At 39.1% G+C, this 15,679-nt stretch overlaps 1 pseudogene; it reads left to right on the top strand.

Moving 5' to 3' along the window:
* Positions 1–2,614: 2,614 nt before the first annotated feature.
* Positions 2,615–15,338, top strand: LOC140478604 (extracellular calcium-sensing receptor-like; annotated as a pseudogene).
* The last annotated feature ends 341 nt before the right edge of the window (positions 15,339–15,679 follow it).

A 15,679-nucleotide genomic window follows, 5' to 3' on the forward strand; every position in this document is an offset into this window, starting at 1 on the left:
GCGCTGAAGCTTGGGGCAGCTGCCACCAAGGCGCGGTGGGGAAAGACCACTGTGTAAGATCGGCCTGCCGAAAGAAGAACAGGGGGCCCATACAGACGTTTTTTTGGGCTCTGCTGATGCCTCAGCCAAATATATGTATATATACAAGATTGAAAAAATGCACAGGATTGTAAAGGACAAGAATAAAGTCGAATCTGTGTTTGTAAATATGGACATATGTATGGCATGATCCAATGTACAGACCATCAAATCATTTATGAATAAAGTATATTTTTGAAATAAAAAAAAATATTGAAAAGGAGATCATCGACCTACTTCAGAATGAGTCAAAATTAGAGTGGTGCTAGAAAAGCACAGCAGGTCAGGCAGCATCCGAGGAGCAGGAAAATCGACGTTTCAGGCAAAAGCCCTTCATCAGGAAGCATTCTACTCACAGACTATCTTCTGAGCTGAAATTTACAGTCCCTACCTTGATTAATTAATCTTGCCTAATAAGACAACAGCTTTTTCATTCCTAAGTCTAAAACTCAATCACTTTCACAGTTCAATGAACTTGTCTGACAGATCTTTACCAATCATAATCTTACCCTTATCATCTGTGTCTCCTACAGACCTCTGCAGCTGCATATTAATTTTTAAGATTCTTTGTTCAAAATAGACCCTGTTACCTTGAGATAGCTCCTTCTCAAAGCCCAATTGTGCTAATTTGTGGCCTCACTTTATTGCTGGATCATGCAAGCTAATTACGTTACTGCAACCATATTTATGCCAATGGGGGACCATATTGTGCAAATTCTGACCAGGGGCTAGCCCAACAAAAAGAAAGATAGTGCAATTAAAGACGAGTGATATAAATGCAAAATACATCTTAAAATGAATGAACAAATTAATGTATGAACAAGGTGGTGCAAATTTATGCATACTGAAAAATGGTTGAATAGATTTAATTTAAAAATGTTCAGAGAACAATGGATTCATTTGTTTGATGTGAAGTGCTATTCATCTTGGTCACAAACATGTTTGTGCCACAGAAGCGCCAAGCAATGATTATGTCCCACAAGACAGGATTTACGAAACTATCCTTGATATTCAATGGCATCAGCATCACTGAATCCTCCACTACCAACATCCTAGGGGTTGCAATTAACCAGAAACTGAACTAAACTAGTCAAATAAACAATCTGGCTACAATAAAGGTCAGAGCTAGGAAACCTGCAGCAGGTAACTCACCTCCAGACTCTCCAAAGCCAAACTAACACTGATAGGGCATAGGTATAACATACCCCTTTTTCTGGATGGGTGCAACTCCAACAATTTTCAAGAAGCTTGACACCATTCAAGAAAAAGTAGGCACTTGATTGGCATAACATCCATAAACGTTTCTTTCCTCTACCACACATGCTCAGTCATGTACAAGATAGACTGCAGAAATTCAACAATGCTCCTTAGACATCGCTTTCCAAACCCATGCCAAGTTCCATATGGAAGAACATTGGCAGCAAATACATGGGAGCACCAACACCTACAAAGTTGTGTTTTAATATGTCTCAGTTGCTTCCGCTTTGCTGGGTCAATCAAACTCCTGAAACTTATTCCCTCAGGATATTATGCATCTACCTACAGCAAATGAATTGCAACATTTCAAGAAGGCAGCTCAAATGTAATTGGAGATGAGCAAGAAAGACTAGTATGTCCGACGACCCACACATTGCATGAATGAAGTAAGAAAGTTCTAATTCTTGTTTTCATTTTAGCCATTGAACAGTCTACTGCAAAATAAGTTTATAAATGAAAAGTGGATATTTTAGGAGGTAATACTTTGATGTAGTGATAGTGAGTATAGAGCCATAAAGCTGAATGCTTTACTGGCACCTATTTTACACAATGGAATGAAGTCACAATAACCAGCACTAAGAGGAATTTCGAAGTTGGTCTGATAATTTGGATCATTTTATACATGCCCCCTGATTTTCATTCATTTGGATTTGAAAACCGAGAATGACACCTTTATTTGATCAACAATCTATTTACTGTTTAAATGTGGACAATATGCACAAGATGAAATTCCTAAAACAATTTGTAAGAAAACACCATTGCAAAAGGAATTGATAACTAAACTTTATGTCTGCACTGCACTGGTGTTAAGAATCCTCATAAAAAGGCCAAGTCTTGTGCTACTTTTTAGATTCTGTTTATTGCGTAAAATGTCCATTGGAATTCAAATCTAATGAAAGACAGGATCAGTGCATCCCAAAGGAAATCGAGCTTCTGCCCCTGTTTTGAAACAACTGGAATCCTTCTGGTCACACTGGCAGTGTTGGGAGCCTGTGCCACTGTTGGTGTATTCGCAATATTCTACGTCAATAGACACACTCCGATTGTTAAAACTAATAACTCTGAATTAAGATTCCTTCTTCTTTTTGCCCTCACACTTTGTTTTCTGTGTTCAATTACAGTCATTTGGGAACCTTTCCTTTGGTTTTGTTTGCGGTGCCATGCAGCATTTTGTTCTTTGCATTTCTGATGTATTGAGTGAAACAATTGTTGTGATGATGGCTTTCAAAGCAAGGCTTCCTAGCAATAATATGATGAAGTGGTTTGGACCAAGACAACAATGGCTGATGGTTTGTGTTCTTACACTGGTACAATGTGCAACATGTATGATCTGTTAGTTGCACTTCCACCTTATCCTTTGAAAACCACCAGTCACTTGAATGAGATAATCGTGTTTGAATGCAAAGTAAGATCTTTGTTAGCCTTCTATTCTGTACACTGTTATATTGGATTTCTATCCTGTGTGTGTTTTGTGGTAGTTTTTTCAGCTTGAAAGCTTCCAGATAACTTCAGTGAAGCTAAGCACATGACGTTTACCATGCTTTTCTTTTGTGTAGCTGACATAAGTTTTCGAGGGAAATATGCTGTTGCAGTTGAAGTAATGGCTAGTTTTGCCTCTAGCTTTGGTCTGCTTATTTACATTACATTATTCCTCTGAAGAAAGGAAACAATACAAAGATTAACATAATAGGCTCGGTGTCTTCCAAACAAAGCTTTGAAACTGTTCACAAATGAGGAGCAGGTATTTTAATAGGTCCACCAATGGCACTGTTTTTCTACAACCTCTACCATCAGGGAGATAGTACAGAAGCCTGATCGCACACACCAGCCGGTTTTGAAAGAGTTTCTATCCCACTGTTGTTAGAATACTGAATGATCTCAGAAACTCTTAACAGTCGCCTGTACCCATGTTTTTGTTTTTGCTGCTGCTTACCTATTATTTACTTATCGATGCTACTTAACTGTGATCTGCCTGTATTGCTCACAAGACAAAGCTTTTCACTGTGCCTCGGTACATGCATCAATAAATTCAATTCCATTCAATTCAATTCATAATTATTTTGACCAACACCCATGATAAATGATCCAAGTCACAATCATCAGCAGGAACAGGAATTTTGAAATTGGGCTGATAATTTGCATCATCTTATACATTTAATTAGAGTTGAAAATTGTGATCAACCATATATTATTCAAATATGGATCACTTTTAGTTCCCTTCTCATTGCATAAATTTGTTCTTTGCATGGTTTCAGTTTGAAACTTGTCTTATCTATGAAAAAATAACAGTGCTGAAACTTGGTACTTTGGAGTGACCAAAATCGGTTACTCATATCAATTTCACAAAGCAGATAGAAAAGAATTTGTTAATTTGACATTGAGGGGTAGTGGAGGCAGTGGGAATAGGGGAAGGATTTGAATCTTTGAGTTCACCAAATTTGTAGCAATATAGAAAAAAAGATATTTGGCCTGTTTCTAAAGTATTTTATGTTCATTTCCTGAGGGACCACATTAATAATTTTTTTTTCCCTTTATTAATGGTGACACCTCGGTTGTATGTATTCACTAACCAGTTGGCCATATTATTGACAGGGAAACAGTAGGTGATTGCCATCATTTCTGGTCCATAATTTCTGGAGTTTACAAGTGCCCAGCTGATCATTGAAGATCAGAAGATGATGTCAGTGGTTATATGGTTCCCTGCAACAGATGTTGCTAGCCCAGCTCCCAGAACATTTGAAATCAAGTATAATTCAATTAACTGAGAATAATCCTTTATTTTGCACAACTTCTTGAGAAAACATTTGCAAATGGTCACAACTCATTGAATCATGTGTAACTGTGCTTCTAATGGTAAATGATATTGATAAGGACTACTGAGCGTTCTCAGTCACTGTGAAAAATTGATTTCATGTTTGCCGCATATGAAATTTCCCCAAATGACACTTATGTTTTTTAAAGCAATATTCTTAACATAACCTGTCTCATTATTTTTCACCATATATTTCAATCTGACATGCATTTCTAAACTATTTGTTTTGTCCTTGATCAAGTTTTAATTAATAGTTAAAACAAATCAATGCATTTTACTTTGCTGTCAACGAGCATGCGACAATGTGTTTGGCCAATGATCTTGCTTGATCTTTGTTTGACAACTAGTGATCCCAATGTCTTGGCAACAGTTTCAAGCTGATGTCAGGAAGAGAAAAATCCATTCTCCAGTGCTTACTAAATATTTGTGGAGCTTGATATCTGACACATCCACAGTTACAGTGGGCTGAATGGCTTTCATCACAGTAATATCATTTTATGTCTCTACTGTTAAATGACCTTGCAAGAAAGACTCAACAGCTTTTCTGATTTTTAAGTTGTCAGCTGTGACAGAGGCATCTGTGACTTTCTGTTCCAATCCAGATTATTGAACACTTATTGGAAGGCGCCATTTCAGTGCAGCATATTTCCATTATGTCCACTGAAACACAGTTGTTTCACCAATTAAACTAAAAGATCTTATTTCAGCATTGTAAAAAAAATGTGGATGATTGAATGCAGTGGGAGGCACTCTCAGTCTCCACAGCAGCAACTCATACCAACAGGAATTCCCTACTCACACACAATCATACCTGGCCATTGGCCTTTCATTTATTGATCCGACTGAAGGCTTCTAACTCTCCAGTTAAGTGCCTAAATGGTACTAAACATAATGGGCAATCTCCAAAAGAAGCATGCCGGTCCAAAGCTCCCAGGGCCTCACTTAAAACGTGATGTAGGATAATGCCCACTTAATGGCTCACCGATCCCATCTTCTACTCCCCTGTTACGGTGTCTTGCAGGTTTCCAAGGGACACTCATTTAATTGTACTCAATAATGAACAAACTTCAGGATTGTGAAGTCCGCACAGATACGCCCCCTTTCACTCCACCAGCCTACCCTTCCACTCTCACTTAGTGCTGACTTTGCGGCTCTCTCCCCCACTAGCTCCACATACCAACCATCACTCATCTATACTGAGGCCCATGCAATCCTGGGTCTGAGGTGCATGTAATCCCAGCATCAGCCACTCACTCCTGGTTGGACTGTTAACGAAGAACTGCTCACCTGCCTCTGTTTCTCAGGCAGCTTCCATTGGAAGGAGGCCCATTTTGCCACTCTTTCATGAGAAAGATTGGTTTCGTGACTGACTGCAAGTTTATATGCATTCTCTCTTGAAAGGGACCAATCTCCACCATCTCTCTAGCAGACCATTGCCTCCATTAAATGCTGCCATAAGTGTAAGGAAGCCTTGTTAACATTCCGATAAAATGCCATCTTAATGAAGTCTATTATTTTATATTCAACGCTATCTCCTGTTCTATTTAATGCATTGGTAAGTGTTGTTAAAACTTATTTATTTGATTGCTCTTTGCATGTGTGGCTTTAGGAAATTTGAGTCATGGTTTTGCTTCTGAACTACTTGAAATTAAGCTGATAAGACCAGAAGACACTGGAGCGGAAGTAAGGCATTCTACTCTTTGATTCTGTTCAACCATTCAATGAGATCATGGCTGATCTTATAGCTTCAGCTCTGCTTTCCTGTCTTTTCTCCAAAACATTTGATTCCCTTATTGCTGAAACACCTGTGTTTTCTCAGTCCTGGCTGTATTGATTGAATGAGACTCAACAGCTCTCACTGGGAAAGAATTCCACAGATTCACAACCATCTGAGAAGAAACTCCTCCTTTTTCTATCTTAACTGTGCAACGCCTTAATCTGATTTTTTTTCTTCTGGTCCTAGACTCTCCCACAAATGGAAGTTGCATTTCTGCAAACTCTCTATGAAGACCCCTAAAATCCTGTATATTTCAATAAGTTCTCTTTTCATTCTTCTATATTGCAATGAGTACGTTCCATGTCTACTCAACCTCATAGAGTCATAGAGTCATAGAGATGTACAGCATGGAAACAGACCCTTCAGTCCAACCCGTCCATGCCATCCATCCCAATCCAATCTAGTCCCACCTGCCAGCACCCGGTCCATATCCCTCCAAACCCTTCCTATTCATATACCCATCCAAATTCCTCTTAAATGTTGCAATCGTACCAGCCTCCACCACATCCTCTGGCAGCTCATTCCATACACGTGCCACCCTCTACGTGAAAAAGTTGCCCCTTAGGTCTCTTTTATATCTTTCCCCTCTCACCCTAAACCTATGCCCTCTAGTTCTGGACTCCCCGACCCCAGGGAAAAATATCCTATCCATGCCCATCATAATTTTGTAAACCTCTATAAGGTCACCCCTCAGCCTCCGATGCTCCGGGAAAACAGCCCCAGCCTGTCCAGCCTTTCCCTGTAGCTCAGATCATCCAATCCTGGCAACATCCTCGTAAATCTTTTCTAAACCCTTTCAAGTTTCACAACATCTTTCCGATAGGAAGGAGACCAGAATTGCACGCAATATTCCGACAGTGGCCTAACCAATGTCCTGTACAGCCGCAACATGACCTCCCAACTCCTGTACTCAATACTCTGACCAATAAAGGAAAGCATACCAAATGCCTTCTTCACTATCCTATCTACCTGCGACTCCACTTTCAAGGAGCTATGAACCTGCAATCCAAGGTCTCTTTGTTCAGCAACACTCCCTAGGACCTTACCATTAAGTGTATAAGTCTTGCTAAGATTTGCTTTCCCAAAATGCAGCACCTCGCATTTATCTGAATTAAACTCCATCTGCCACTTCTCAGCCCATTGGCCCATCTGGTCAAGATCCTGTTGTAATCTGAGGTAATCCTCTTCACTGTCCACTACACCTCCAATTTTGGTGTCATCTGCAAACTCAACTTAATAAGACAGCCCCTCCATATTTGATATCGCCCGATGAATGTTCTCTGCACTGCTTCCAATGCTACTTCATCTTTCCTTAGATGACAGTTTTCTGCATCTTTTTGCAGTGAAATAACTTTCAGCTCCTGAAATCTTCCGACCGAAGCATATAACCTCACATTTACCCACATTATTCCATCTGTCAAATTTTTGTCAACTCACTTAACCTGCCAATACCTCTCTGCAGACACTTTGCATAATCCTCTTGCCGTTACCCCTATTTTTGTATCGTCCACAAACCCAACTTTAGTATTTCACTGGAGTCACCCAAGCCATTAACTTATTGCAAATTACTATTATACCGCTACTGGTCACCTTGGCACGCCACTAGTTCCAGATTGCCATCATGAATATGCCCTTGTCTGAACTCTCTGTCTTTTATTAGTTATCCAATCCTCTAAACATGCTCATATACTAAACAAACAATCTTAGTAAGCAGTCTAATGTGCTGTACCTTATCAAACACCTCCTGAAAATCCAAAAGTATTGCATTGAGTGCTTCCACTTTATCAATCATCCTTGTTATCTCCTCAAAGAATTGTAGTAAGCTTGCCAGGCATGAATTCTACTTCATGAAGCTATACTGAGTCTGCTTGATCATATTATGCATTTCTAAATACAGTGATATTATGATTCTTGTACTAGATATTTGAGAATATAACATGAAATTTTACAACTTGAGTTCACAGTCAATTTCAGAGATAGCCATAGAATTACATAATCATAAAACTATCAAATTTTACAGTACAAAAGGAGGCCATTCAGTTCATTGTGTTTAAAATGACCCCGAGAAGAGCTAGCCAGCTATTCACATTCTCCAGTTCTACCTCCACAATCCTCTTAATTCATCACTTTCAAATGTAGATCCAGTTCACCTGGAATTCATCTCCTTAATTCTCCCAGGCAGTACGTTCCAAATTCTTTCAAATCTCTGAGTAAAGAGGTTTCTCCTGATCACACTTAGAGATCTCTTGCTGGCAATCTTGACATTGTGTCCCTTTCTCAATTTATTTGTTCTTGAGATATGGGCATTGCTAGCCAGCAATTGGTGCCAATTACTAATTCCCTGTGAGCTAAATATACTTGCTACACCTTCTCAAAGAGCAGGTGTGAACTACTTTGCTGTGGGTCTGGAGTTGCATGTTAGCCATACCGGGAAAAGATGGTAGATTTCCTTCCCTAAAGGGTATTATTAGTTGACTATTTATGACGATCAGTTTGATTTAACACGGTGGCACAGTGGTTAGCACTGCTGCCTCACAGCGCCAGAAACCTGGGTTCAATTCCCACCTCAGGTGACTGACTGTGTGGAGTTTGCACATTCTCCCCGTGTCTGCGTGGGTTTCCTCCGGGTGCTCCGGTTTCCTCCCACAGTCCAAAGATGTGCAGGTTAGGTGAATTGGCCATGCTAAATTGCCCGCAGTGTTAGGTGCAGGGTTATATGTAAGGGAATGGGTCTCGGTGGGTGCGCTTCGGCAGGTTGTGTGGACTTGTTGGGCCGAAGGGCCTGTTTCCACACTGTAAGTAATGTAATCTAGTAATCTAAAACAGTCACCATTTGATTGTGTTTTAATTCCAGATTTTTTAAAATTTCAGTTCAAATTTCACCATCTGCTATGATGGAATTCAAAGCTGTTGCCTTGAACATTACCTGAATTCTAAGCTGCACATTTAAGGCACCATGGTGGCTCAGTGGTTAACACTGATACCTCACAGTGCCAGTGACCCAGTTTCAATTCCACCCTTGGGTGACTGTCTGTGAGGAGTTTGCACATTCTCCCTGTGTCTACATCAATTTTCTCTGAGTGCTCCAGTTTGCTACCACGGTCCAAAACTGGCTGTTCAGTGGACTGGCCATGCTAAATTGACTATAGTGTTGATGAATGTGTTGGTTTGGTGAATTACCCATGTGAAATGCAGGGTTATAGGGATAAGGCAGGGGTTAAGTCTGGATGGGATGATCTTCAAAGAGCTTGTGTGGACTTGTTGGGCCAAATGTTTTCACACTGTCGAGCTTCTGGCCTCCAAGATGCAGACAAAAAGAAAACTGAATATGATTGTTCAATGTATTAATTTCATTGTATTGTATTACATACTAAAGAATTTGGCAGAGAATTTTGCAGCTCACAAGATTTAGCTGGCAAGATCTCTTATCTTCCTGGTGTAAGTGTTAAGGTTTTATTTCACTTTGAAATCTTAATGTTCATTCTTTTCCCAATGCTTTGGATAAGCATCTGAGAAAAGTAACAAAACTGTTTGTATTTTTTCTCTAGAGGGGGTGTATTATTTTGTTTTGCTTTATCTGTTCCAAATTGCATATATTGTGGAGAATTAAATTGGAATTACCAATGTTAATTTTTAAGTTTACTTCTTCTTCCTAACTTGGGTCTAAAACTATAATTAATTTAGGACTCAAGTAAATGAAAAAAACTACAAATGGTTGACCTCTGTAATGAAAATAGAATATGCTGGAGAAAGTCAGCAGGTCTGATAGCATCTGTGGAGAGGGAATCAGAGTTAATGTTAAGTATGACACTTTTTAGAACATCTGTTTCTATGGCAGTCTCTCTGTTTGAAATTGGTAACACAATTACTTTTCTCACAATCCAGATCAATAAAAGATTTACAGAAGTTAATGAAGAAATTGTGAAATTTCCTATCAAGGTGAACAGCAGTTTGAAATTCTTGGAAACCCATACTGCTGTAGTCTCAAAAATATGCTACTGAAATGAAGTCAGTACTGCTTTGGTGATGAATTCCATGAATTCTTATGACAGGATCACAAAGAGTAACAGCTGAGTCCTTCTGGAGCCAAAGACTGATTTACACAGTGAGGATATCCTCCATCATGCTATACTAATTGGGATAGATTTCAAACAGATCTTTTATTTAAAAGCTGTGTGTGTTTGAGGCACTGTGGGTTATTAGCAGAAGTGGGTATTTAATCATAACTTGTAACCTCATGGCCTGGCAGAGATTATCTCCTTTCTAGCATTGGCATAAAGTAGGCATCAGTCCTATTTCAAAGTTGAATGTAGAAAGTCATGTCAGAAGCAGTAACTAAGTCTAATCAAAAATGAGGTGGCCACATAAATGGTAACACTTGCATGCTTAACAGAGAAGTGGCATGCAATGGAAAGAACTAAGTGAGCCAGTTGAAAGATATTCAGTGGTGTTACATACCAAGTGGACAATTAACAATTAAAGGGTGGGGAAGACTCCACAAGAATCCAGCGTATCAATTTCCAAATGTCACTCCAAATGTGTATTGCCAGCAAAGGGATGGAAAGCGTTGTCAATTCTATTATCAACTGACATTTACTTAGCAATAACCTACTCATGAAAGCTCAGTTTGGTGACTAAGCTCCTGACTTCAGTAAAGCCTTCGTCCAAATATGGACACAATAGCTAAATTTCAGAGGCAGGATGAATGTAATTGACCTTAATGTGAGACCAGCAAATATCCCTATGTGGCAACAAGGAGTTCTAATGAAATTAGGATCAATGAATGGAAAAGGCTCCATGATTGAAGTCTTACGCATTATAAAGAAAGATGATTTCAGTGTTGGATATCAATCATCTTAATGCCATGATATCACTGCAGAAATCATACTGGGTATTGTCCTCAGGCCAACCATCTTCATCTACTTTATCACTAATGTTTGCTCAGTCACAAGTTCAGAAGGGGGAATGCTCTGTGATGAGTCCACAATATGTGGCATCATTCACAGCTAGTTAGACATTGAAACAGCTGAAGTTGAATTGCAGCAATACCTGGAAATATGAAAGCTTGGGCTGATAAGTGTCAGTAACATTTCTGCCATAACAGCTGTCTCGAACATGAAAGAATTGAATTAACTTCCCTGACATTCAATGGCTTTACCATTGCTGAATCTATCCTCTACTATCAATATCCTGAAGCAGCCCATTGACAAGAAACTGGAATGAGGTTGGCATGTAAGTATTGTGACCATGCAAGCAGGTGTCAGGCTGAGAATTCTACATTAAGTAACCCACCTAGGTGGCACAGTGGCTCAGTGGTTAGCACTGCTGCCTCACAGCACAAGGGACCCAGATTCAATTCCTACCTCAGGCGACTGTGTGGAGTTTGCACATTCTCCCTATGTCTATGTGGGTTTCCTCTGGGTGCTCCTATTTCCTCCCACAGTCAAAAGATGTGCAGGTCAGGTGAATTAACCATGCTCAATTGCCCATAGTGTTAGGTGCATTAGTCAGGGGGAAATGGGTCTGGGTGGGTTACTCTTCGGTGGGTCAGTGTGGACTTGTTGGGCCAAAAGGCCTGTTTCCACACTGTATGGGAATCTAATTTAAAAAACCCTCCTCTGAACACCAACTGTCAGCTATCTACAAGTCAGACATCAGGAATGTAATGTCATGTTTTTCACTTGCTTGGGTGATTGCAGCTCCAGGAAAACGTAAAAGTATTGACACTGTCCAGGACAAAGCACCCTGTTTGAACTGAGTTGATAAGAATAGAGCTGGAACCATTTGGTGATATTTTCTGCAGCTGAAGTACCTATTTACAAGCTAGAACAAGAGTTGCAATTAATTACAAGGGGTTGGAGACAATGAAAACTTCAGCCCTGGTTGTTTTTGATGCAACAACACTTTGCTTAACAGCTGCACATTGCTTACTTTTATAGTGCAACAATACCGTGGATGTAAAAGGTGTGTTTTCTCCTGGATTCTTTCAGAGAGACTTTGACAGACAGGTGGCAAGCAGTCCATGATAAGATAAACAATGTGTGAGACCTCTTTTTTTTAAGTGGAAATGAATCAAAACAGATTCTCAAAAAACTAAATCACAATTTAAGGAATGCACAGGGAGAGAACATTTACACAATGTCCAAAACAAATTTACTGATGTCTTACAATACCGAGTCACTTACAAGGTGTACAAAGCAACTTATGTTCCAGCTCATGCACTTCACAACGTGGCATTATGTAAAACTGGGCAAGGACCTTTCTCCAATGGGAGCTGTCCAAATGTTTCAAATTTTCAACCATGGCAGGTAAGGAATATGTAATATGGCTTGCTGACTACATTTATATGGATACCCAATGTGACAGAATTCAGGATTGAAAAATTGCAATTAATGTAAATGAGTTCCCATTTTGTTTTATTCAAAGTTGTTATATTACATGAGAACACTGAATTTCGTAACCAAGATCAGAGACAAGGTTTATTTTGATGAAAATGGAGACCCTGTCACAGCATATGACATTGTAAACTGGCGAGCAAATGCCCTCGGTGACATTGACATTATAAATATTGGGCTCTATGATGGATCAGCTCGTTCTGGAGAAGAGTTTTCAATAACAGAATAGGCAATTATTTGGAGTGGTGGTCGGAAGTCGGTAAGATAGGTGGTGAACCTGGTGAACCTTTTTAAGCACTGTCTGCTTTCTAATTTCAATTTTGGTTCTTTTGAATGGTTGTTGCTTCAAATAGGCAGCCAACCACTACTGACCATTTCCTGATGTTGAGTAAAATTGCAACATAGCTGGCATTGTAAAATAGAAAATATTTGCTGACCAATTCTAAGATCAATTAGCTTGACCAATCCAGAATGTAAGGTCTAAGAAATGTTTTATTTGCACCCACTTCAACAGTAAAATGCCTTTACACATAACTGATATATTTAAAATGGCAAAAAAGTAAGAGACAGTGCAGTTTAAGAAGAGTTATAAATATCATTATATATTAAATGTCATTGAATTAACAAATGAATATTATGAACAAAAATGTAATAAATTAAACATACTGAGTAGTCATTTAATAGGTTTGAAAAATGTTCAGAGAACAATGGATCCATTAGGTTGATTTAAAGGAACAGTATGGTTCATAATCATCTTTGTTGCAAGGACATTTGTGCTTCATAAATGCCAAGCAATGACTATTGCCAACAAGAGAAGATTTAAAAGTTTTCATAGTATATGGGGTAGCATCAGCAACACTAAAACCCCCACTATCAACACCCAAGGGGTTACCATTGACTAGAACCTGAACTGGGCTAGTTATATAAGTTCTATGCCTACCTGAGCAGGTCAGAGGTTAGGAAATATGCAGCAGAAAGCTCATCTCTGGACCCTCCACAACCTACAGAGCACAGGACTTTTATGAGATACTCCCACTTGCCTGGATGTGTGTACCTTAACAAATGTCAATAAGCTTGACACCATCCAAGCATTAGTTCCCCGACACTTGATTGGCACCACATCCACAAGCATTAGTTCCCCGACAAAGAATGCACATTGGCAGTATCTACAAGGTACAGTGCAGAAATTCAACACTGCTTCTTAGCCTGTACAATCCATTCCCGTGATCATTTCCTTCCAGAAGAACATTGGCAGCAAATATATTGGAACGCCATCATCTGCATGTTACCCTGGCAGCCACTCTCCATCATGACTTGGAAGCAGACATCGGGTACTTCTGTGTCGCTGGGGCAACCAAAGTCCTGTCGCTTACTCCCTTATTACATATGGGTCTGACTACAGCAAACAGATTAAGGCAGTTCAAGATGGCAGCACAAAGGCAGTTGGAGTGGGCAATAAACTGTCGCCTGGCCTGTGATGCCCACATCACATGAATGAACTAACAAAATCATTTTTACTTATAACTTCATTTTCATTTGAGCCATTAAACGATATCCTTACAAAATGCATTTATTGCTTTGCCTATTTCCTTCTTAAATAATAGATGAAGCAACTCTGTCATGAATGCTATCATGCAAATCTGAATTTACTAAAAATGTTCTGCTTCTGTAAATGCAAATCTATCCCAAGCACTTTAAAGCAGCTTTAAATTGGATATGATCAGGTCACAGACTGTAAGATTATTTGAAAAAAGGACAGTTCTAAAAAATGTAATACAAATAGATTTTGCTCTTTACTCCAGACTGAATGCTATAAATTTGCCTCATGGCATTATAGTATTTCTTCACAATTGTATTCATCTCCATAATCAGGTCCCTAAAGCTGTTTGTTCCGAAAACTGCCATAAAGGAACAAGGAAGGCAGGAAGAAAAGGACAGCCCATTTGCTGTTTTGATTGCATACCATGTACACAAGGAGAAATTAGTAATACGACTGATAAGAAAACATCATTACTTGTACCAAAGGCATAGCATTATAAAGTTGATGTCAGCAGTGTAACAATGTTGTTGGGATACCTCTACAATGACTAAGTCTTGTGCTGCTTTTTCAGATTCAGTTCATTGTATAAAATGTCCATTGGAATTCAAATCGAATGAAAGACAGGATCAGTGCATCCCAAAGGAAATTGAGTTTCTTTCCTTTTTTGAGACAATGGAAATCATTCTGGTGGCACTGACGCTGTTTGGAGCCTGTGCCACTGTTGGTGTTTTCGCAATGTTTTACGTCAATAGACACACTCCGATTGTTAAAGCTAATAACTCTGAGTTAAGCTTCCTTCTTCATTTTGTCCTGACACTTTGTTTTCTGTGTTCAATTACATCCATCGGTGAACCTTCAGTTTGGTCTTGTATGCTCTGCAAAGTAGCATTTGGTATTAGTTTTGTTTTCTGAATATCTTGTGTATTGAGTAAAACAATTATCGTGGTGATGGCGTTCAAAGCAACGCTTCCTGGCAATAATATGATAAAGTGGTTTGGACCAAGACAACAACAGCTGATAGTTTGCATCATTACGCTGGTACAATGTGCAATATGTACTACCTGGTTAATTATATTTCCACCTTATCCATTGAAAAATACTAGTCACTCTAGCGAGATAATCGTGTTTGAATGCAATGTAGGGTCTTCGTTAGCCTTCTAATGCGTACTCGGTTATATTGGATTTCTATCCTGCGTATGTTTTGTCGTAGATTTTCTCGCGCGACAACTTCCAGATAATTTCAATGAAACTAAACACATAACGTTTAGCATGCTTATCTTTAGCGCTGTTTGGATAACGTTCATTCCAGCGTACATAAATTCACCAGGGAAACATGCTGTGGCGGTTGAAGTATTTGCTATTTTGGCCTCCAGCTTTGGTCTACTTATTTGCATTTTTGATCCAAAATGTTACATTATTCTGTTGAAGAAAGAAAACAATACAAAGCGGAATATAATGGGCTCAGTGGCTTCCAAATAAAGCTTTGGAAACATTCATAAACGAGGCATGAATACTTTATTATGTAACTATTTAATTGTAAAGATAGTGAATGGCAATTCAGCCTGTTTCACCAACACCAACACCCATTTTGCACAATTGATCGGAGTCGCAATTACCATCAAGAAAATGAATTTTGAAGTTGGGCTGATAGTTTAAACCATTTTCTGCATCTCTCCTGATTTTTATTTAATTGGAATTGAATATGATCTGCATATATTAAATAAGAATCGAAGTTCCTTTCACTTCTTTCCCATTCCTTGAATTTTAAAGCGAAACTGCACGGAGTTTCGCTTTGAAAGATGCTTTATCTATCAAAAAAA

Source organism: Chiloscyllium punctatum, chromosome 6 (assembly GCF_047496795.1).
Source record: "Chiloscyllium punctatum isolate Juve2018m chromosome 6, sChiPun1.3, whole genome shotgun sequence".
NCBI classification, from domain to species: domain Eukaryota; kingdom Metazoa; phylum Chordata; class Chondrichthyes; order Orectolobiformes; family Hemiscylliidae; genus Chiloscyllium; species Chiloscyllium punctatum.